The 23,950-nt window shown below is 44.8% G+C and overlaps 1 protein-coding gene across 3 annotated transcripts in view; it reads right to left on the bottom strand.

The window, feature by feature from the left end:
* Positions 1–23,950, bottom strand: part of SPTBN1 (spectrin beta, non-erythrocytic 1) — a 209,551-nt gene that overhangs the window by 174,467 nt on the left and 11,134 nt on the right. The gene's annotated exons all lie outside the window — the stretch shown is intronic.

The following is a 23,950-nucleotide window of genomic DNA, read 5'->3' as shown; positions in this document are numbered from 1 at the left end:
GGCCAATCGCAATGCTTTCGCACCTCAGTGTATGCGTAACAAGAAACTTCTATAGGAAAACTTTCTTTCACGCTTCTTGACAGTGGCCACCATTTTGAATATCTGAGCCTGGAGGAGGGATGCCATAACTTGTTTTAAGCAAACCTGGTGAGGGTGGATTATTAGGGTGGTTACTGAGCAACCCACAACCCTAGAATCCAGGGGTTTGGGGTGGCTTGTCAAGCATCCCAAGAACCCACCATCACTGGGTTTGCACATAATGACAAGCTATGACTCGCCCCTACAGCACCTGAATATTCAACATGGTGGCTATTGTTATAACAAAAATCCCAAGGGGAAAAATGCATCCACAGGGGCATCTCATTATGTATGAACCAGGTCTTCACTGATCATGGCTGCACTGCTTCATCTGCATTATCTCCTCTTATCCCTGGATTCAGGGACACATAAAGGAGCTGACGCCAGTTTTGTCAGCCAAGTGTAGCTGCTAACTACACCTGAAACTCCTTCCACAGTGTGAATTGCTCAAAGAGTGAAGGTCTTCTGTGCCACTGCTGTCAGACTCACCAAGAAGTAAGCAAGATAAGATGGTACAGAAGAGCTGAAACGACATGGCAGGCAGCAACCAAGGAAAATAAAGTCTGGAGGTTCCAAGTTATCAGTAGTGGTCAAACAGAAGGCATGCTATGATGTGCAGGGAGAAAGAAGGTTAACAGAGAAGCAGGTCAAGACAGCAGCGACAACAACAGTTAAAACTGTTGCAAAATGCGTTCGCTTGGTTGGAGAGGCAAGGAGAGCCACTGAGTAAGAATGAGCGCGTGTTTTTCAGAGTGACCTAAAGCAGAACAGTATGTTGTGCTCCTTATCCTGCTTTGGGGATCCTCTGGGGAGCTGGTTGCCCACTGTGTGAACAGAACACTTCACTAGATGGACTCATGGTCTGATCCAGCCTGCCTCTTTTTCTGCTCTTAAGATTTGCACTGTGGTGGCAGATGTTCTCAGAGAAGGTCTTGCGGATTGCTATGCATGTTGAAAAGCTCAGGCTGCACAGTGTTCTTGGACAGTAATATCCTTCTCTCGAAGGGGTCTTGGGTCATTTCTTGAGAAATCCAGAGCTTCTTGTCATTGCTGAGACAAAGCAATGATGTGATACAACTGCACAGCTCTTTGACTGGATTGTGTGGGTTGGCTAGGAAGGGTGAGTGGTCTTGGTTTTAGAGAACTCATCTTCCCCCCCTACTTCCAGCCCATTTTGTTTTTCCAAGAAGTATTAAACAGCATCTTTTCTTCTGATGCACAAACATAACTTTCTGCAAGTAACTTCCCCCAGCCCTTGTGAAGTAGGTGAGGGTGTGTGTACATTTAAGGCTAGAACTGGCAAGGACCCTGGAGCAATGCAGAAGAAATCACTGGCCAACTGAATGAGATACAAGCCTGAGTCAAGTGCTTGGCTAGACATCAACAGGGGAGAAGGAAATTCTCTTTTCTAGCAGTGAGTGCAGACAAAATGTTGCCAATGACTTAACATGGTGAAGCAAAGGGAAGTGAGGCGTTGGCCTCCTCTTTCTCTCCCTGAGTGTAAACAGCCCTTGCCAAGCTGTCCACTGTTAACTATTAACCTAACAGTGACATTAAACCACATACAAACTGTAGTTGCAGTTCCTGATAGGTCCTACAGTTAACCAAGTGTCAAATGCTTTATCTATATAACCCATTTCTAGGTCACCCCTTGGTAAATCTACTAAGGTGGCTGTTATGCCTGACTCCCCAGGATCCTGACATAATAGAAATATCTATCAGCTTTCTCAGGGCATTCAGGATAGGCATGACTCCTCTAGGCTCCAGATAGGCATGACATGGCCAAACACTAGAATAATCAAACTGTCTCAGGGTATGCATGATAGGCTTAGCTCTCCTAAGCTCTAGCCCATTCAAATGTCTAGTAACTGCCTCAGAGAATTCCCCTCAGAAAGTGGAAAGAGCTTACCTACAATGTAATGGACAAAGATTGCTTAGAAGGTATAAATTAAAAGATAAAACTTACTGCTAACCAAATCTGCTTTTGTATATCGCTTGCTTAACTGCTGCTATGTGATTCCGTAACTCCCCATTGTCGCCATTGTTCTGATTTCTGCCAAAAACTGATTGTATTGTTTACCATTTACCGAAAACTCACTGTGAAGCTATAAAAACCTCATTCCAACTCCATTCGAGGCCGCATTCCTCTATGAATGTGGTCCCTGCCGCAGGAATAAACCTCCTCTTTATTTTACCATCCAGTCTCTGGTCTCATCTGTAACACCGCGGGTTACAACAGTGGCAAACAATAAAATGATGCTTCCATATAGCCTGAAGTGCATGACCCTACCTAATCTTGAAAGCTAAGCAAAGTCAAGCCTGGTTAGAATCTGGATGGGAGACTTGAGCCCTGCACTGAGCAAGAGGTTGGACCCAATGGCCTCCTAGGCCACTTCCAACTGTATGATTCTGTGAAAATAATAATGCATGAAATCATAATGCTTAAAAGATGCAGAACAAAGCAAGACAATAATAAAATGATTTTGCTAGAGAAATTGCATTACTGAAGGAAGGTGTAAGCTTGGTCTGGCAACCTGTTCCCTTTTGTCTAACCACAACTACAGTCAAGTCAACTAGCAAAATAGATGAGTGTATTGAACCCAGCATGCATTCCTTTAGAGTGGAATTCTACCACCTCAGACGGGAAGGCAAAGAAAGGTGAGTTGCAACACTGCTAAGTATACATGATCATTCAAGGCTTTACTTTATGGAGAGTTGCTGAGGCATTTGAAACAAATGGCAAAAGGAATCAGCACAACATCTTTCTTGCCATGCTTATTCATTTCCACTTGATCTGAGGTTCGTCCAGAACCCGAAGAGGTGCAAAACTTCAAAACTTGGGAGTGTACAAGTGGCAGCAAACAGCTGAAAATGTCTGAGCTTCTTGGACAGAGTGTACCACCTCCAATTGTAAACAGAGCTATCACATTTTTCAAATGTTCACCTGAGCTTAAGAAACACACAAAATTCAACAGGCTTCATGGAACTACGAAGCCAAGTGCACTAAGACTTTAGTATGAGACAGCATATAAAAACTTTAAACAAACAAACAAAAAACAGGATGTTTTGCAACCTTTCTCTCTGATGTAATCATTTTCTTGTTTTGGTAAGTTTGTTCTATTTATTTTTTAAACAAAGGGGCATTCAGAAATGGTCTCCCACTCCCACACAGTGCTACTCCAAAATCCCACCACCTCACCTCACTTTGCAATTAGAAGACTGCAAAGCCAATCCAGATGCAAACAAGCAAATCCAATTTTGAGTTAATTTCTGAAATCCAACACAGATAAAAGTAACTATTCCCATTCCACCTAAATAGGACTTTAATGTAAAACAGCCCTAACCCCAAACGTATGACTGTGCCCTTAAACAACCTGCTGGTCACTGTGCGCCAACCTTCCTCCTCCTCCAGGAAATCCTACTAACAGCCTATCACAACCATGAACACTAAAGGGTCATCAGCCTCTTCTTTGCAAAGTATCCTCAAGACATGGTAATCTGCACTAGTGAAGGGAGAATGCAGGTTTTTTAGCCCTTCCTCCTGAATCCACTTGCCTCCAGCAACTTCTATGCAGCATCATTCTTAATGAATGAGATAAATTAAAGCCCTAAATACTGGCCAGGGTTAAAAACAGATGCAGGTGGGAAGTGGCAAAGGAAAAGCATTCAACAGAGGAACCTTAGTCCTTAGATTGAGGAATCTAAGGACTAAGATTCTTAAAATCCTCAATTAAGGCATCTAAGAACTAAGGCTCCTTTTTCCTTCTGCCACTTTGATGGTGCAATTGGACCCCTCCTAAAGGATCCTCACAAGTCAGTACACACTGTGGCAGTATAATACACAGTCTGGTCCTTGCACAGGTACTCAAGGCTGGCTCCTCTCCAGTAGGGCAACCTGCTTGCCCACCTGCCTCTCGCTCTGGTGCTGGTGAGGAACAGCAGCAGACACCACGACCTACTTGCTCACTGACTAGGCAGTCCTGATGGGAAAGATGGCAAGGAGCAGCTGAGGCTGGTGCCCATGGTGCTGAGCACGGGGATCACTAGGAAGGAGGCCTGCTGAAGAGCACCATCCAGGTTCTCTCCAGACCTTTGGCACTGGTTGGACTGAACCTGAACTACATGTTCTCAAAGAGCAGATAGTGAAGATAAAGAAAGTGCTTTTCCTGCTGGCTGGCTGAACCCAGAACAGACAAGTGGATTAGGGCGTAGCTTACAAAAAGCTGAGGAGCTCCAGGAGTTGGAGGAAATTACCAAGCTGCTCAAATATGCGCAATAATTCCTTCTCAAAGGAAAGCTGCCAAACAAAGCTGTCGCTCTCTACCAATTCCAGCAAGCTTGATAACGGGAAGGGAGATTGTGGGAAACAAAAAACAAAGTATCTTTTAATTGACTTTCCCTTTGTTCCAAGCAGGCCCTCACCCCTGAGAAGACATTTAAGCTGCGTGAAGGTGAAGAGCAAGGTGCTCCAAGCAAAGCAAAGGGCTCAGCATGCCCGTCCGCCAGGACTGCCAGCACGACGGGTCTTCCTCCCACTCCAGAGGCCCAGCTGGTTGGGGTGGACTCAAACGACCATATTACTTAGAGCACCACACTACTTCTTTTGGAGGCCTAATGTGGTTGAATCTGTAGGAAACAAGGATTTTTGGAACAGTCTAACTGGTCCTTTTGGTGATGGGCCAACATGAATGGAGCAGATCTCAAACCGAGTTTTGTTTATTTGCCTTGTGACTGGAATCCACTGGCATTCTGGTTCTGTGACCTGGAGCCTTTGGGCACTATCCTGTTACTTATTTGTCCAGAGGCCGAAAGTTGACCAAAACAGCAAAGCATGAAACCAAAGACTTTGATGTGCTAATAAAATGGGATGTGGCATCAAGGGTGGATTGTGGAGGCCTGTTTCTGCTCTCCATCCATGCATTTAGCACTATGCATGAATCTACGAACAGGGCTCTATTAGGAATTACAAGGACGGGCTATTTAAAAGAAGAAAAAATCGTCGTATCAGAATGCCACTCAGGATCTGCAGAGTGATGCAGCTCCTCCCGGTGGTTTGATACAGAAGGCAGCTTGGTGTACTACAAGTATTCGCAGGATTGGTATCAGATCTGCAGGTGCTTGCAGGAGGAGGCTGGGTACAACCACATGAACCAGATGGGAACCACAAGAGACTCTGTAAAAGGCTTCTCTGACTAGTCTAGATTTGCCACAGCAACATGACTCCTGCTGGGGGCTGCTCTGTGTTCCTTACCTGGTGCCTCCAGTCCAGCAACATCTTCACCTGTGTCTTGGCACCTGGCCCGTTCCTGCCTTTCCTCCTACTTGATGTTACCAAGTTATCCTTCTCCCCGCACTGCCCTGGGTCCTGATGATCTAGCTGAGGATGTGTGCGGCTTATGACCTGGAGCTGACAGTGCTGCGGAACAAATCTATTCACCTGTTATATTTATATCCTACTTTTCCTCCAGAAGAGCCTTGGGTGGCCTGCATGACCTTCCTCTCCATTTTATTCTCATAACAACCCTGTGAGGTAGGCTGGGCTGAGAGTCTGTGACTGGCCCAAAGTCACCCAGTTGGCTCCATGGCTGAGTGAGGACTAGAACCCAGATCTCCTGAGTCCCAGTCAATCACTTTTAACCACTACACTACACTGTTGGCTGGAGGTGATGGGATCTGAAGTTCAACACATCTGGAAAGCACAAGGCTGGGGTGTGACCTACTTAACGTATCATATTTGAAATCTCTGAGATCCCTTCCAACACTGTGATAAAAGAGGATTAGAGACAGGCTCTCATGATCTAATCCTGCCTTTCCAGCTTCCCTGATGTTGATCGTACAAATGTGCAAGGACTTCATTTATGTTCTCAAATCATCTGAAAGCATCAAGTTCAGAATCCTAAATGCGAGCATCAAAAAATTCTGCAAATGCACAAACATTATGATTGCATTTGAAAAATATGGAGTACAAAAACCTCCCTTTCTTTTTTACAATTTAAGCAATGGGGGAAATGGACGCTTAAAATACAAACCGAAATACATGTGTTTCATGTTCAAAATGTGCACTCTTCCCAGTCCAATGAGCCAGAAAATAGAGCGAAACCCTCTCCAGATCCTTTTACATTGGTCTAGAAAAGTGACCAGACATTTTTATTCACTTGTAGCCCACAAATCCACAATTGTGGCCAAAGAGCAAAGACAGCTGAAAAACTGCTGATCCTAAAGGAAATACTATGATAATGCTCTAAAACAGGGGTGGGAAGGCCCTCGATTCCACTTTTGTGGGATCAACATTGGGTTTGTCTGTCATCCATCCAGAGCAAAATCATGCTTGGGCATAGCATGCATGTGGGGGAGGTGGGCGGAGTGGGAAAATACAGAATGTACACTTTAAAAATTATGCAGCATGCACACACTCACTTCAGGAATTTGTTTTCAGTCTAAGAATTTGTTTTACTCCCAAACCCACTCCTGGATCTCTTTCAAGTTGTCTTCCATGATGGGGGCAGGGTGTTCTTGAGAAGCCACTGGGGGTTGGAAACCCTTGTTGAACCATTGTAAATTACCCAAAAATGTGTAAGTAGTTCTCGATCTGGCCCTTGAGTTGCTTTGGCCTCCTACTCCCATCATCCCTGACCACCAGCTATGCTGGTAAGGGCTACTCCCAAACCCACTCCTGGATCTCTTTCAAGTTGTCTTCCATGATGGGGGCAGGGTGTTCTTGAGAAGCCACTGGGGGTTGGAAACCCTTGTTGAACCATTGTAAATTACCCAAAAATGTGTAAGTAGTTCTCGATCTGGCCCTTGAGTTGCTTTGGCCTCCTACTCCCATCATCCCTGACCACCAGCTATGCTGGTAAGGGCTCACAGGAATTGTTGGCCAAAATATCTCAAGAGGCATGTTGTCCACCACTGTTGCAAAGGCGTGTGATGAGAGCTAGTGTGGTGAGAGCGGGAATCCAGGTTCTAGAGCCCACCTGGCCATGAAGTTCACTGGGTAACTCTGGCCTCCACTTACTCTCAGCCTAGCCTACCTCATATCCTACCGTTTTGTAAGGATAAAATGACAGGAAGGAGGACAATGCAAGCAGCCTTGGATTCCTGGCAAGAGTAGAAAAGGGGAGAGATAAATGAAACGTAGCCATCTCAGGGACATCAAAGTAAAACTGCCACTGGTGCCAAAGAGCAAGCCTTTGGTAGAAGGGATGCGAAATCATTCAATGACCCAGTCTGCAATTACAGCAGATGCATGTTCTGGAGCACTCAACCAAGTGCTCCAAATTGTCCAAACCACCAAGGAAAAATCCTCCTTTGTTCCCTGACAACATCCCGGGAGCCCTGCTGGATGTGAACAAAGATGGGCCACCTCCTAGTCCGCCTGCTCCTTTCCCACAGTGGCCAGACAGCTGCCTGGGAGAAGCCCACAGATAGGAAATGACATCACCAATTCTCCACAGGTTAATTCCGCACATAGCAACTGGCGCCCAATGGCTTCTGAATCGTGACTAACAGCTGTTGAGTGATCCCTCTTCCATTAATTCATCCAATCTTCTTTTAGAGGGAATTAAAAATGAGAGACCAGCACTTTATCCTGGGGCAGCAAATTTTGTGAGGCATCTTAAATCTCTTATTGAGGACTAAATCAAAGCAATACGGCAGAGCTATGTTCCACTCACTGGCTTTCTTGAGTTTTGTTTACAACTAGCCTGGGAGATGCTTTTGATGAGATAAAGCTGGATACAAATCAAAGATAAAGACAACTAACCTAGATTCTGCTCCATTCAGCCCTATATACAATCAGGCTACATCCTTTTCCTGGCAATGGGGGAAAGATACATGCCCTACAGAGTACCGTTATTATTATCATTACTATTAAAAATCAGCAATGTTAACAACAACTAAGGAGCGAGAAAGCAATTTAGAGTCCATACAGGCTGAGACAGAAACATGTCCTACACTTCCCATCATCCCCCATAAGAAAAACTGCATCATGGATAAGTACAAAAGCCCTTTCCCCTGGGCTGATCAAAGTCAGGGACCCTAAGCACCGCTTTAAAGATTTCTTCTTTACACCTCTCCACTTGCCCCTCTTAGCTATTGTGAAGAGCCTAACAGCCTTTCCTCCATGCTCCTTTTCCTCTGAAGTCTGCATGGATGCGCTCTTAGCAGGCTGTAACATTTCTGGGTTTAAAAACAGGGTTCCTTTTTTATATATGTAAGTTTTATTAAAATTTTAAAATAATACTACAAACATCAAATATCACATACATCGGATTTACCTACTACATATTTTTTAACATTCTATAGTCAAATTCAAATCAGTTTATAATAACTTGAAACATCTCTAAATTTACGCCAAGTCCCACTTCTCCAGCCAATTATAGAAAAAATCCCAAGTTTGATAGAAGTCGGTGTCTTCTTTCTCCTTCAATGATAAAGTCAATCTATCCATTTCTGCGCAGTCCAAAATCTTTCTTAAAATCAGTTCATTGGTGGATAGTTCCTCACTTTTCCAGTACTGAGCAAATGCAATCCTCGCCGCTGTGATTAAAGGGTTCCTTCAGTACACAAACTATTTTAAGGCAGAATAGGTTAAAAGCTTCAGGTGTGGGGTGCTATAGAAATGCAATATATAATAGTGATGAGAAGTAACTGGTGGCAAAAGCAACCAGTGCAACTCAAAAGGAAAATGCTTCTACTTCTCCTACTGGGCAGCTCAATCGCTCTTCTGTACAGAAAATATCCTTCTCTCAGCAGAAAGTTGTGGGACTTTTGTTCTGGAAAAGATAATGCTGTGTGCAGCAACCCAAGGATTCAATGGCTCCAAGGAGGATTTTAAGCAGGACTGCCATGGATGAACAACCAGGCTGTGAAATGCGCTTTGGCTGGTATACATTTGAACACTTGAGAAAGCTATATAAATGCTCATTATTCTTATTATCTATCAGCCTGGACTTTCAACGCTCAAACAAAGCACACTGTGGAATCATCTTGCTGATTTCTATGCAGCTCTTCTAGACTAAATAGTGTGGAGTTGGCTATGGAAGCCTGCAGACAAACATAAACTAAGCTTTGCAGCATTTCCAGTCAGCACTATCTATTTTTCTCTTTTATATCTAGCCTGAGAAAAAGTTCTCTAAAACCCAGAAGGTTGCCTATTATATTTTGAACACTGGCTTGGTCTTTATTAAAGGTATGGCTTTTGAAATAATATATTTAATGAGGTGTTTCTTCACTGATTAGAACCAAAACAACATCTTTGCTGCATCCTGTAACATGTCACAGTTCTCGGTGTCTTTTGTGAGTCTGTGTTTTTTGGGTGGGAGTGATTTGTTATCTGCTTGCAAAATGTTAAAAATACACTTATGAGATCCTCTCCACCCATATTCCCAACATTTTTAGTTGGATTCCTCTGCCAAGCTCTCTGTCCCACTGTTTAGGCTACAATGGGGGTGCAAGTGCTTCATTGCTAGTCTGTACCTGCTAGACAACTAATGTACTGTCAATTCTGCTAGTCAAATCTCCATAAGAGGCATTTCAAGGTAAAGCACTTGAATACATCTTTAAGCAAAGCGAAACGCCATGGAGCAGGCCTGCTGCGTTCAGTATCAGCATGGCGGGGAAAATACTATTTCAGGCAGTGCACAGAGCAGCATTTCTCTAGAACAATGGAGCATTTTCCATTATTTGCCTCTTGCCCTGATGCAACCTCAGCAGCCTGGTATCACAAACTTAATAGGAGGGAATCCTGACCACAGGAGGAGACGTGAGTGCAGCTTCTCTGCTTTCTTAATTTCTAAGCACAGCCATCCCCCCCTTTCCCCACAGGTCAGAAAGCCATGAAATCAACATGGCCAGGTTGCTGGGGTAGCCACTCTCACATCTAAGGTGGAAGTGCATTCCTCCAACTTTAAAAGGGCTACAATTTCACATATGTACCCACTGTTTACTGTATTGAGTGCACAATCCTGAGTGCAACTTTAGGCAGAAATAAGTCCTAGAACCCCAGCTGGTCCCAGCCAGCACAGGATTGTACCTTAAGATTTTTTTGAACCTCTTAGAAATCCAAAATGCTCTGAGAATCGGCAGGTTGATGGGAGGGCAGGGAAAGGGGCCGAGTTGCTTCACCAAAGCTGAGCCCACCCTCACTCCATGACAAAAAGACGCATGCATTGCATTAGCAGAGATGCCGGACACATCTTCCCAAAGGCAGTGTCCGCTCCACCCTCTCTGAATAAGTGTGACAGGACTCCTTCATTGTTCCTCCTTCTCGCACCAAGTTCTGCAAATCTAACAATCCTTTGATTAGTTATATTGAAGAACAAGCGTGGTGTAGTTGTTAAGAGCACCAGACAGGGTCTCAGAAGATCTGGGTTCTAGTCCCCACTCAGCCATCGAGCTGACTGGGCGACTTTGGGTCAGTCATTGACTCTTGGCCCAGCCTACCTCAAAGGGTTGCTGTTGTGAAGGTAAGATTGAGAGGAAGAAGAGGAGGAGATCTATGTAAGCTGCCTTGAGTTCCTTGAAAAATGCAGGATATAAATATAATAAATAAATAACTCTCGGATAGCCAACTGGGATCTGAACGCCTCATCCAGTCTCCATTTATTTGATTTATTTATGTACTGAAAGCGTTTATATCCCTCTTTCTTCCCATTATATCCCATTAGCCGCCGCCTCTGCAGTCGCTGCCCATCTATACATCAGATGGGGAGCAGAACACTCGCCTTTCCTGCACCGCTTCCCATGTGCCTCTGCCAATAGCTGTGTGGTCCATCCTCTCCTTTCCAGCTGGGCCAGGCATCACTAAGGGCCAAACCCTCTCTGGCCAAGCTGCCTGAGCAGAGGAAGGAGGGCTGAGAGGGCATCGTGACTGCAGGGATTCCAGCCCTTAAGCAGCTTAAACAGGGCAGGCTAAAACAGTTCTGCATTGCTCCTTCCAAGAGCGAACTCAGGTGGTACATGCTGATGGAAACAAAGTCAAAACAGGGCCACATTCACAAAAAAAGCAAAGCAAAACCAAAAAACCACCACGGGACAGAGGAATCAACATGCTCAGGATGCCCCATAGTTTGAAGATATCCAATAAATCTAACAAAACACAACCCTGCTGGTCGGCAGCCAGAGACTGATGACAGGAAGAAAAAAAACATGGAAAAGAGGGTCATGGTGGCAGAATGGGAAGGCCTGCAGGGGGAGCACGTACCAGGCTGGCTGAAGCCCCAGGCAAGTGTCCCCCTGATCAGAGGAATGCATGCGCTGCAGCATGTGATCCTAGCCTCCATTTCTCATGCTCTAATTCCTAACCAGGAGGCTTAGGATACGCAGAAGAGGCTTAAAAGTCTTCCATGCTTTAAAGAGCGTGTCTGAGGACACTGCCACTATTCGCAGGAAGCATCAAGGGTGTTTGCATAGACATGCCCAAGAGGCAGCAATGGCTCTTAACCAATGGGCTGATTTACCTGAGCAAACAGCCTCCCACTGCCTGCAACTCTCCCCGGGTGAGGGCTGTTCAACCACTGAATAAACCGCGCTGGCTGGGTTTCGACGACACCAGCTCTGAGGTTGCCTATGCTAACTACTGGCTGCCCCATCAATCAACTCACTGTGAATGATTTAAGCCGATCACAGTGAGCTGTTTGATCACGCAAACCAGGTTGGTTTGTTGCGTGCTTAACCATCCTGACCAGGATACAAATTATCCTTGATAAACCAGGTCCATGCAAAAACCCTTCTCACTGCAATTCATGAGGCCTCTCATAAGAGGCCAGAGTTGCAAGGCAGACAATATTTAACAATATTTTTACCCCATTCTTCATCCAAAAAGGGCTTTCACGGTGGCCGACAAAGATGCATCATTAGGCAGGCTTAAAAGTCAACAGTAAAATCTGGGAAAGATGGAATGGTGCGCTACTGCGTTGTGGTGCTGGCGGTGTAGAGACAGATTTGCATTTGCACCATGTGAATAATGCTTCCTAGCACAGTAAGTCTCCTTGGAAAGCGCTGTGCCGGCAAACACTATTGACAGGAACTGGTTTCTACTCGCACATCAGTAACACTAGCAACAGTGGCACACTGCTCAATTCTCCCCTGTGCTATAATGCCTATGTGAGGAAAGCCAAAAGACTCAGGCTGCAGAAATCAGGCACACACGGAAGACCGGAAGGTACGTCGCTGTGGCAACCTGGCACTTTAGCTTGCTTACCTCCAGGAAGCCACAACAGTGGTCAAATGGCCAGGGCTACAGACAGAAGAAGCCAGCGTGGCCCAGCGGCAAGGGTGCCAAGCTGGTGCTCAGGAGAACCGCGCAGGTTCTAGTCCCCAGTTAGGCATGAAACCCACAGGGTGACTGAGGGGCAGTCACAGATCCTCAGCCTGACCTACCTCACAGGGTTGTTGTGAGGGTAAAATGGAGAGAAGAACCTCGTGATCCACCTTGCGTTCCTTGAATGTAATGCGATGTAATAGACAAAAAAATCTTCGGTCAGAGAGGAGGTTAAGAGCCATGATTTAGAATGAAGAGGTCCCCTGGGGTGGTAGAATTCTGGATTGTTCTACTTCAGGCTCAGAAATCAGAGTCATTTCTGAATACTCTCCACATTAAAAAGAACCAGCCCTACTTTGCTTTAAGTAACTACTATATCAAGGATAAAGATTTAGTAATGCAAGCTTTGAGTTCTCCATTAGTGAATTGCAACATGTTTATTTAAAACCTTTATTGGTTTATAATATAAGTATAAATAAAAACTGTGGGCATGAGGCCTGACTGCAGAAGAAATGTTCTTTTCTCAGAGAAGTAGCCTATGGCAACATATCTATATACCATTCAAAGAACAAACAGTTTTCTTCTTCAGGACTATTGTTTGAGTCACAAACAAATATATGCAAATTTAATCAACCAAGTGAATTAAGCAACTGGTATTCAGACTTACAGTGTAGCTGATACATCATACATGATCAGAACCCACTGATAACATTTGCAGCATGAATTTGTCCGATGCCCCTTTAAACTGGTGCCCAACACGACATCTTGTGGTCGCAAATTGTTTTGTGGGAAAACAGTCCCTTTGGACTGCCCACAATCTTCCACCATTCAGGCGCAAGAGGCGGCTCCACTGGGTTCATGCAAGCCCAGAAAGGCAGCAGCGGATCTCCCTGGCTACTTTCTCCAAGCCACACACAGCTCTCAGGTTTAGTAATTTGCTACTTATTTGGATTTTTTCTGTTTGTTAGATGTAGAAACAATCAAACATACAATGCTGAAGAGACGCAGAATTCTGGAGAGGAAGAAGAAAAGAATAAGGTAAGTACAGAAAGCGGTCTCTAAAGGTACACAGGCCTGGATCAACACCTTCTGAGCCTTACATCTTCAGAACTGATCTAAAGAACAACCTACACCTCGTGCGGATTTTCATGTTACTTTAGCATCTTGGGGGTGCATATGAAAGGTTCTGCTATAATGACAACAGCAGTGTTGTAGCCAAGAGGGCTTTCAAAACAGAGACTCCTACAAAATCTATTCTCTTTTTAACTTTTTAAACATCTTATAAATGTTTGGACTTGGGATCCCATTTGAAGACTATCCAATCGAAGGCTAGGGACTGAGATTTTACTGTTTTGACTGCTGTATCAGCTAACACTAAATAAAACCTGAAATATATTCTGCCCCACATTAACAAAAGCACCATTTTGTGATATTGCTTAAAAGTTTAGAATGCAAAGCAGTCTATGGGGCAGAGCAAAGGATGAGGGGCAGAGAGGAGAGAAAACTGGTACTTTTAGACTGGTACAATTTGAGAAATCCTGGTCCCACTTCAGCCTCTTTCCCTCCCCTTCTGAAGTACCACAGTTAGATGGTCCTAACTGAATGTAACGAGACAGAATGCTTGTAAACCTCCAAGTTTGGAGGGTTAGAAGTAGGCTCGCTGGATTGGGCCCTAAATATTCCAGTGGGTGAAGTTTTTTCCCTTCATTTTCGAGGACTGCTTTATTTATTTCTCTGAAATTTCCACTATATTCACACACATTGCTGGAGAGGCAAGCAGCTTTTCTTCTAAAAATGTACCTTACCTTTTCAGCATTGTGACTTTCAGCAGATCATTGCCTGCATTTCTCATCTCCACCAACTGCAAATAACATCGTATGTTTTATATATTTGCATTCCCAATACGGTGGGCAACAGAAAGATTCTTCAACCGAGTAATTTGCAAAGAAAGGACCCCAAATGTTTATCACTAACTCTTAGGACAGACACGGCTGTTGGCACATTCAGCTTAGACAAATTTGCAGCACAAATTCCATCCCGGGCTCCCTGGAGAACTGCCATTCTCCATGACATCCAGAAATTAAGAAAATGAAAGCAGCTGTACTATCCTGGCTACTGGGGAAGAAAGAAGAAACACAATTGCACTCCACACCACAACATTTCCCATAGGGTGGTATGCCGCTTCACAGAACCACAGAAAAAGGCTGAAACCAAATGTGCTGAGCTGCTTTATTTTAACACCGACTTAATTTTCTTTAATTCCCGTCCTTTTCTCATGGAGTGCTGAATCTCACCTGACAATTCAGCACCAAGAATCCAATGAAATGTTTTCTACATGGCAGGTTATTCCAAGCTAGCAGTCACATGAGCTGGAGAGGAATGTGGGGGCTCTTTGTGATAGCATCACCGCCTACAAATATTCCTTTCGATGACGCAAGGCTCAAAACACAGGGAAGAGGTGGGAGAAGCTTCTTTGATATTATATCCATGGGGTGGGTTCCTGAAACTGAAAGCACAGCGTGTCCAGGAAGGATGCTTTATCTTTTGCAATTCCATGAATGAATGCCTGGCTTCTAGACAGCCTCTTTTGTTTTTAAAATAAAGTTCCAGAGCTCATAATCCCAGAAAGTATTCTTGAAAGCATGCAATGGGTACCTGTTAAAAGTTTCAATATCCAAATCCTGCGTACTGCATGAGCTACCAAAGCTGCAGGCCCATTTTAAAAAGTAAGGATGGCAAAGAACCCCACACCCTAAACAAAGCACAACAGAGCATTAATAGTAGAGGTTCTCCTGGCCCATCCTCCTGTGAGTACAGAAGAGTACTCCACTTTTATTGTCACAACATTCTTGAGAGGTAGGCTAGGCTGAGAGCAATTGACATAGAATCAGGAATCTCAGTTTAAATGCCTCCAACAGAGGCGAACCGGTGATCTCCTGCAAAGATCGAATGCGTTTCACTTCATGTTCTCCTGAAGTTTAGGCAAAATGTGCTTCCCTGTAATGTCCACCATTGGTTCTCATCCTACAATCTGGAGCAAGAGTGCACCGTATCTTCTGTTGGACACCCTCTCTGATATTGCAATCACAGACTCATAGGACAGCAGAGTTGGAAGGGCCCAGAGGGCCATTGGTTCCAACCCCCTGCTCAGTGCTCAACTGAACCATCCCTCTCAGAGGACTGTCCACCTGCATCTTGAATTCTTCCAGTGTGGGAGATCCCGCCACCTCCCTAGGGCATGGGTTCCATTGTCCTACTGCTCTAACACTCAGGAACTCTTTCCTGTTATCTAGTCAGAAAATGGCTTCCTGTAACTTGAGCTCAAGATGACTGAGAAGAGATCGTGGCCTTCCTCTTTGTGGCAGCTTTTCAAGTACTTGTGGAGTGTTATCATATCTCCCACACAGTCTTCTCTTATCAAGGCTAAACATGTCCAATTCTTTCAATCTCTCCTCACAGAGCTTTGCTTCCAGTTCCGGATCATCCTTCTGCCCTCCTCTGGACTTCTTCTAGCTTGTCTTCAACTTTCTTAAACTGCAGCATTCAGAACTGGATGCAGTACTCCAGATGAGGCCTAACTAATACTGAGTAACGGGGAACTAGTACTTCATGGGGTTTGGAAGTGATGCCTCTATCAATGCAGCCTAAAACGGCATTTAGCCTTTCGCAGCCAACTGCCTTGCTATGCAGCAGTACATCTCCATTTTAACCTTTTCTTCTCCAGGCTTGAACCTGAATCTCGTTGGGCCACATCCCAATCTAGCCACTGCACCTCCCCCCCACCCCCGCGCCACACACATGCAGAGACAAACAGCTCTCATCCTTCCCAGGATCACCACAACAATGCTGAGTCAACACACCCCCTGAATCACCCCCCAAACCATGAGGCAGATCATCTGGGTGCAGCAGAATGCACCTCCTGGCCGAGAGTCTCACTGCCTTCCCTTACCTCGTTCACACACAGCTTTAGCAGCCAAGGAATTGCCCATCCGGTCTCCTTCCGAACGTAAGTTCAGCTCCTTCCAGTGGGTTTACTCTATGTAAGGCTAACATGAAATGCAACCCACTGTGATCCCATCATGCAGAAAACCAAGCTAGTACAGGAGTAGAGAGAGTTGTGGAATATATTCTGGTTTCCACACCAACCCTGAGATCCAACCACCTGAGGCTGGCACCAAACACATATAGTTGGGGGAAAAGGTTGCTTTTCTAACCCTAGGAATTTGCTTTGAGTACCAGAATTGAACAGCGCTCATACCCATTTGCACAAAAATCCATTCATAGTCATCCTGAGATGTCTTAATGTCCATCATTGCTGCTACTGATAGAACACTGAGAGGCAGGAATCTTTGCCAATGAACAGCCAATCATCCAGAGACATATCCCATGAACAAGATCTACCTCCTCCCCACCAGAGTTAGGGGTTTTTTGGTCAGGTGGAAATAGCCACTTAAAATTTCACCCCCCTTGGGACAGATGCCAAAACCTCCCCTACATTATGAACAATTCAGTCTAGCACAGCCTTCCCCAGCCTGGGTCCCTTGTTTTGGGCTACATTAACCATCACCCAACACTGGCCATACTCCCAGAGCTTCTGGGAGCTGTGCTGTCCTCCAAAACATCTACAGGAGGTTGGGGAAGGCTGCATTTCACCCTTTCCTGCTTTGAATCCCAATCAGGAGAGGACAGGTTCTTTTCTTCCAGGAATCAAGACGAACACACCTAGCAGCTTCCACAAATGCTGGAAGAGAAGCAGCTGTTTAATCTCACTTGGGCAAATTCCCTGGTAGGCACCTGCAAGCCAAGGAAGGGGAGGGAGAGAGCTTAAACAGCCTCAAGCTATCTGAGCCATTGTGGAGGAAAAGAATGTGAGCTAGAATGAGGTAAGTGACACCTTTTCGGTTCCCTTGTCAAGCAGGCCTCCCACTATTTTAAGGTACCGCACGACTCCATTAGCGTTTGCACAACAGCCTCGTCCCAACCGCCTGGCTAGAACCCAATGCATTCCAGCCAGCATTTAATGCACAGCTTTGCTTGGGATCTGGTCGCACAGACCACCGAGACACGTTGCCCGTGCTTTCCCACAATACAGGCGGCCCACCCTTTCCTAGCATGAGGTCACAGTTGTGCAAATCTCTGCCGGAAAATGAGAAAAACATTTGGAGCCAGCTCCTCTGAGAGTCCAGGTCACAAAGAGAGCAATTAAACAAGCTTCCATGAAAAAATAAATAAATACACAAATTCCTTATTAGCTCCATGGAGGAAATGGGGGAGGGGGTTCTCAGCCTGGAGTAAATCAGCCCCACTTCCAGTAAAGTCGGCCAACGATTTAGTCCGAAGAAATGGGCCGCACTGAAATGCTGAGGCTTTGTTACAGCACGTTAGTGAGGTTAAGGGAATTTACTTGTAAAAAACCTTGAAGGAATGGTTGCCATGGAAAAATAAGAAGCTCTTTCGTTCCAACATGGTTTTGGCAGCCAAATTTAGCATAGCCAAAAAGGAGAATTTTCACGGCAAAAACAAACAAACCCTAAGCCCCACCTACCCCAAAATACACATTTAAAAAGCGTCTGTCAGTATTGTACAATCTTTATCCACTTCTTCCCTGACAGCACTACTGAACCTGGGTCAAACCACAAGGGGATAAACAAAGAGAAATGTGTTCCCATCTGAATCTGAATGTGAAGTTCTGACCGCTAGGCAACATTCCCTCTGAAGACTCCCCTTCCAGCATGGCAGCTCCCCCTGGTGTGCTGAATGTTGCCACCCAACTCATCTGGAGGGTCCCTGGTTGCAAAGGATTGTGCTAGGCAATGCCCACTTTACTATCTAAGAAGCCTGGAGGGGAAGTTGTTCTAAACCATGATTAGTTCTAAACCTGCAACAAAAATTTGCAGTGTGCAGTGCTTCTGTTTGGAGACCAGTCACTCCATTCCATTCCCATCACTCACCCCAGGGAGGGTCAGGATAGGGTTTTTAAATACATTTTGAGCCACTTCTCCAAAATGGGGAGCTCCTGAGTATTCCTGATTCCTCTGCATTTCTGCGTGGTTGGTGCCATTTTCATCACCTAGGGAAAGGTCAGCACTCGGGTACCTGAGATCTTTGGTGGAGAATGACAGCGTGACAAACCACAAACAGAGAAGCTGGCCAGTCGACTGGATCCACACTTCCACAAGGCTGGAACAAAGCACAACTTTAATAAATATAAAGACCCCTCGTATCCTTTCAAAGTCACTGCAGCGTCAACCAATCAGAACTAATCCTAGTGTTGTAGGATTAGCTGTAGACAGTGCCTGGATACACACAGATGGCAAACAACAGCATCCCTTCCTTCTTCTTCCCGATGGTCTGCAGAAGTCTCCCAACTGGTCCACTGTGGTCCTGAGGCAGGTTCCCCTTGCCCAGTATACCTGCAGGGCTTCCCAGTTGCTCCAGCTCCCACAGAGAGTTTTTATTAAATGACAATAAACAGTTTCACCACAATTCCCTCCTCCCTCCTCCATTTTCATGCTCTCTCCCTGTTTCCAAAAGTAAGGGATCTCGGAGATCATCTAGTCCAACCTGCTGCTTGATGCAAGATCTGCAACGCACAGTGCAAGTACAAGCATCACTGACAGGCTGTGTATTTAAGCTTTTGCTTAAATACTTCCAGCAAAGGAGAACCCATCACCTCCTGAGGCTTGTCTGTGCCACTGTGGAACAAGCTCTCACAGTTAGATGCTTCTCCCAACATTCGGCTGAAATCACTGGGAACTCTCCAGCTTTCTTCAACAACGCATGCTTGGCCACACACCACGGTCACAGGGAACTTCTCACCCTTTGTGGAACACAAAGGAATATTTTGCTCCAGATTTTATTTCTCTGCAAATACACAGTTCAGGGCATGCCAGCTCATTTAAGTCCACAAACACACTGGTCTTGGTAAGGATTTCAAGATCACCTCTGCAGAGTATCTGGCTGTTGGGTTTAGTGTACGTAATTCACAGAAGGCGTTTTAAAAATAATCATCCACGTCATCTCAGCATCACTTCTCCCCACATTTGGGAGTGAGCCTGTAACTCAATGAAGGACCACAAACACTGCACAAAGCAGTCCTCTAGTTCGGTTCCTGCCACCTCCAGAAAGATCTTGGGTGGCAGGACAAGGCTTCTGATGGAGAATTTACAGGGCTTCTGGCACTTCTCTTTCCCCCATTGGTACCTTTGTGCTGGCTGCTTTAGCTCATCTTTTGCCTTAAACATTTAAAAAGTTAAGGATGTAATTTTGCAATTGCACTTCCAAAGTTGGATGGAAAAAGGCAAAAAAAAAAAAAAAACCCCAAACAAACCTCCCAGCATGCCCAGACGCCAGGGACACAGGGCACGGGTTTTTCCAGTGCTGACCTTTTCCACAGAAAATCTTCTGTTTCCTAAATTGGATGCTGGCACCTATGGCATATTAGACCAAAAAATTAAAGTCCTCTATGTTAGCCTTATTGCTGCTTCTGCTCGTATTTAATTATGCTAAATCAAATCCTTTTCTAGCAATTTTCTGATGCAAACTCAACATTTTCCAAAGGAAAAGATCCTGTGTAAATTACCCTAATGCAATTAGATCTAATGCAAATTAGCCTAAACTGGAAAATATTCCAATTTTGGAAAACTCATAGTATAGGCTCCTTGTAGCAGCATTTTAACTCAAGGAACTTGCAGACTGGGCCAATGTTCCCACACCTGTGATTCCTGTGCCTGTCCAGCGTGTGCTCTGACAGAGGGCACAACCAATGCACAGCGGCTACAGTGCCATGTGGAGCAGAGAATGGATGAATGGGGTGGAAGAGTGAGCGGCCTTCGTTCTGTGGCAGTGAAGCGCTGGAATAGCATCCAAAAGTCACTGCAGCCACTTAATTCCAAGGCCCAGGCAAAGTAGCACAGCTGACCCCATCCATGCCTGATTCCACTAGTGCGATCAACGTAACGTTTCATCAGAAACACTCGATCTTCATGCCACACACACGGTGGGTGTGCTGCATTCCTTCCACCAAGAATGGTGATGGATCCTCTTGAAATCATTTAGTCAAGTATTTGTTCATTGAGGGAAAAGTGGAACAGGATAATAAAAGGAAGGAGGAAAAGAGACAAGGAAAGGGACAAGAACCTCGGTGTAATAAATAGGTTGGTCTTTAAGACTCCACAAGACAGATTCAAACCCTGATGCTTAACCAATGCGATGACCCAACCATTTTCTCTGATTAAAAAAAAAGCAGGCAGGAGAATACTTTTTGAGGAGGGAAATTAATGATGAAATTCTAAAAATGTGTGGCTGCATGGTATTTCACAGCTGTAAAAAAATAAAAATAAATTCACTCACCAGAGAATTAACGGTTGGCTATAAAGACATATTAGTGTCCTGTTTTGTTCTGTTTATTTGGGGTTAGGGTTGGATGCAGGGGCCCAATCCATGTGAGTACCACAGTGGGGGCCAAAGGATTGTAGTCCCCTATCCCCTCGATAGGAACTTGAGCCCCCGTGCAAATTGCACTGACAATTAGCAGAAGGGACCTGAGCAAAAGGCTAAAACTGCATGGCTTAGATGCACATGCAGTTCAGCCCTTAGCCTGCAATCCCTCAGGGATTTGCCTAGGAGTAAACCTCACTGAATTTGTTGGATTTTCTTCTAAGAAAAGATGTCTGGGCTCCTTCATAGAGCATGTCTACATAGGAAGCTAAAAACTAACTGAAGCCCCATGGCATGGATGGGAAATCTTCTGGGGTGGTGGAGCTGGAGAACCACCTGCCCATCTCTCCTTGGGCTGAAGGATGTCAGTGGGCGGGACCATGCTCCTTGACAACTGAGAGTGGGAGCACTGCACCCAGCAATCCTTGCCTTATCTCCGATCTCAGGGATCCCTCTTCCTACCTTTCTCCAAGCCAGCAGCAGCCTAGAAGGTGGCTTGCAGAGGAGCAGAGTTTGGAGCATATGGCCTACAGGGGGAACCTAAACCTCTGCGGGCCCAATAGGAGTGTCCATAGACCTCAGGTTCCCCATCCCTACTTACAGCCTAAGAACATCAGTGCAAGGAAGGCCACCAATGTGAATGGCTTTAAAAGGGATTAGACAAAGTTAGTCATTTATTATAGTTATATCCCACCTTTCTCCCATTGAGGAGCTCAAGGTGGCTACATGCCATTCCAGGTGGTCTCCCCTCCAACCTTAGGCCAGTCCCTGACCTGCTTAGCTTCACCATGATGGATGCCTTATGTACCTTCAGACCATAATACTCAGGGCCAGATTTGCAAAATTTATGTAGAATAAGGCTATCCATGGCTGAATTGCTGGGGAGGGAGGCTGCCCTTGCATTCACGCCCTGATGGTTGGCAAGCAGAGTGTTGCGCCTAAATTGGTCTTTTGTCTGATTCAGCACAGTTCCTCTTACCTGCTTAATGCCAGATACCTGCAAAGCACAGAACTGGTTTGGGGTCTGGCAAAGGGCAGAAAGGGTGTCTAGTGAATTTTATCTCAATACGTAGTTATCACTTAGAGTAGAACAGAACAGGCGTAGAGTCGAAAGGGGCCTACGAAACCATCGAGTCCAAGCCCCTGCTCCACTCCCACTTGTGGTCACCCATCTGGCTGCAGATCCATGCCTCTCCAGCTTAGCAAAGCTGATCTGAGATGTGAGCTCAGTGTACAGCTATGCAGGCAAGGTACCTGGTTAACACCTTTCCTGATTCATGTCAGCAGGCACTTCCTACCATCTCTGTATTTATCCATTTAACACCTGGTTTCACTAACAGCATAACCATATAACTCTCTGGTGGTGGTTGCAATTGCTGCTGCTGCTCCTTCTGCCACTACTGGTAGTAAAACTTTGGCAAGAGTGAGCTTTAATCAGTGGAGGTTAATTACAAGCACAGGAACTGAGAATTAAGGACACACCTGCTTCAGGATTTACTGAAATGAAAACAAGTATTTAAAAACACCCTTCTCTTCCAATGATCCAAGGCAGCTTTTGCTCACTTACTACTTTGTAATATACATCCTCAAGATGTGCAGATGGAGGTTTTAATGGTATGTGTATTTCTTGAATGCATTCAATTGCCACACAATCATGCATGTTTACTCAGAGACAAACGGCATGTAAGTGGGCAAAGGAACAACAGAGGATTAATGTTTGAAAAGTTTAATCTCTTAAAAGTTTAATTGGTGGACAGCTCTTGTATTTATCCATTATGAAGTGGCTCTAGCTTTTCATTCAAATGAGGATTTAACATACTGATGAGGTTAGTCATCCAAAATTACAGCTTCTTCATATGGATGTTCTCCACAATAATTGTAGACCAGTGGTTTCCTATAGACTTTGCTGGTGCATAATGTACACACATTAAAAACCTCAGCAGAAGAATCCATTGCTCCCTCAAACAACCCATTCTGCTTCCTGGTTCCTTTTCTTAATACCTTTTTAAATACATGCTGCTTCTATTGAAGAGCATTGTTACTTTGATTTCAGCAGTGGCACATCATGACCAAAATCTGTTTTTCCTTTCATGGTTCTCATTAGCAAAAGTTCTTCAGATACACAATAGTAACCCCAAATTGCAGGCATATAGATTCAGATGCTACCCCGTTCTTTTGCAAAAGTAAGCTGCAATGTTATCCACAGGGACTAACAAAGGAGTGGTGCACATTCTAAAGTAATGCTATTTCAGCTGTGTTTCTGTTTATCTTTACTGCATGTTTTTATCTCTAATAAACTCACTTTCACTTCCTGAAAATGTAGAACAAATTATTTCACTGCAATGAACTCAGCATTATTCTTGTTTAGAAAAACAAGGGCACTGATTAAAAATCCAGACATTACTAAAAAAAAAAAAAAAGTGAACAATGATTCATAGGTATGTTCAAATGCTGTTGAAACAGAGACATCTAATTCTCACAGGTCTGCTTCAGACATCATGAGAGCCACAGTTAATGGAATCCATAGTTTATTTCCCTGCTCAGGGTGTACCTGGTCGATGATTGAATAAGCCACCATTTATTTCCTCAATCCCTAGGCTGCCCACCCCCAGCTCCCTAGGTCCGCTCTGTTGTTGTATGCCAAACATCTCTGTGATGATGTAGCACTGACGTGTCGAATGCCAGTTTAATTTTACTGTGCTTGCCTGTTGCTTCTGTAACTTGTTGAGACAACAAGTGTTGTTGTTGACACAGAACTACAACCCATGATTTAAACACGGCGTTCACAACCAAACAACAGGCCATAGGTTCTGAGTTGTTTGTGGTTAATAACCCATGGCTCATTAGCAGTGCCATGTTCACGCCTTTTGTCTCAAAGAACAAAAGAGGTACCATGTCAAATTCCAAGCTGAGTCTTCCATAAGTGAATGCTTTCTTATTCAAGTGAATCAGTTCCAGCCTTGCATTCTCCTTGAAGTGTTTGAATGGAGAATTTGACAATTCATGGTGGAAAGCTGATTATTGGCTTCTAGGGCTATGCAGAATTGACAAGGAAAATTTCTCAGCCATTTCACCAAAGTTAACGAGACTGGGAAGAGAAGAGAACTGGAACTGCCACCATTTGGTTTTGCCCTGAAAGACCTAGTCTTAGGTGCTTTTTGAATCTGGGGG

The sequence above is a fragment of the Varanus komodoensis genome, unplaced genomic scaffold (genome assembly GCF_004798865.1).
Source record: "Varanus komodoensis strain SLA01 unplaced genomic scaffold, ASM479886v1 scaffold2, whole genome shotgun sequence".
Taxonomy (NCBI): Eukaryota; Metazoa; Chordata; class Lepidosauria; order Squamata; family Varanidae; genus Varanus; species Varanus komodoensis.
This window is presented reverse-complemented; position numbering and strand designations above follow the sequence as displayed.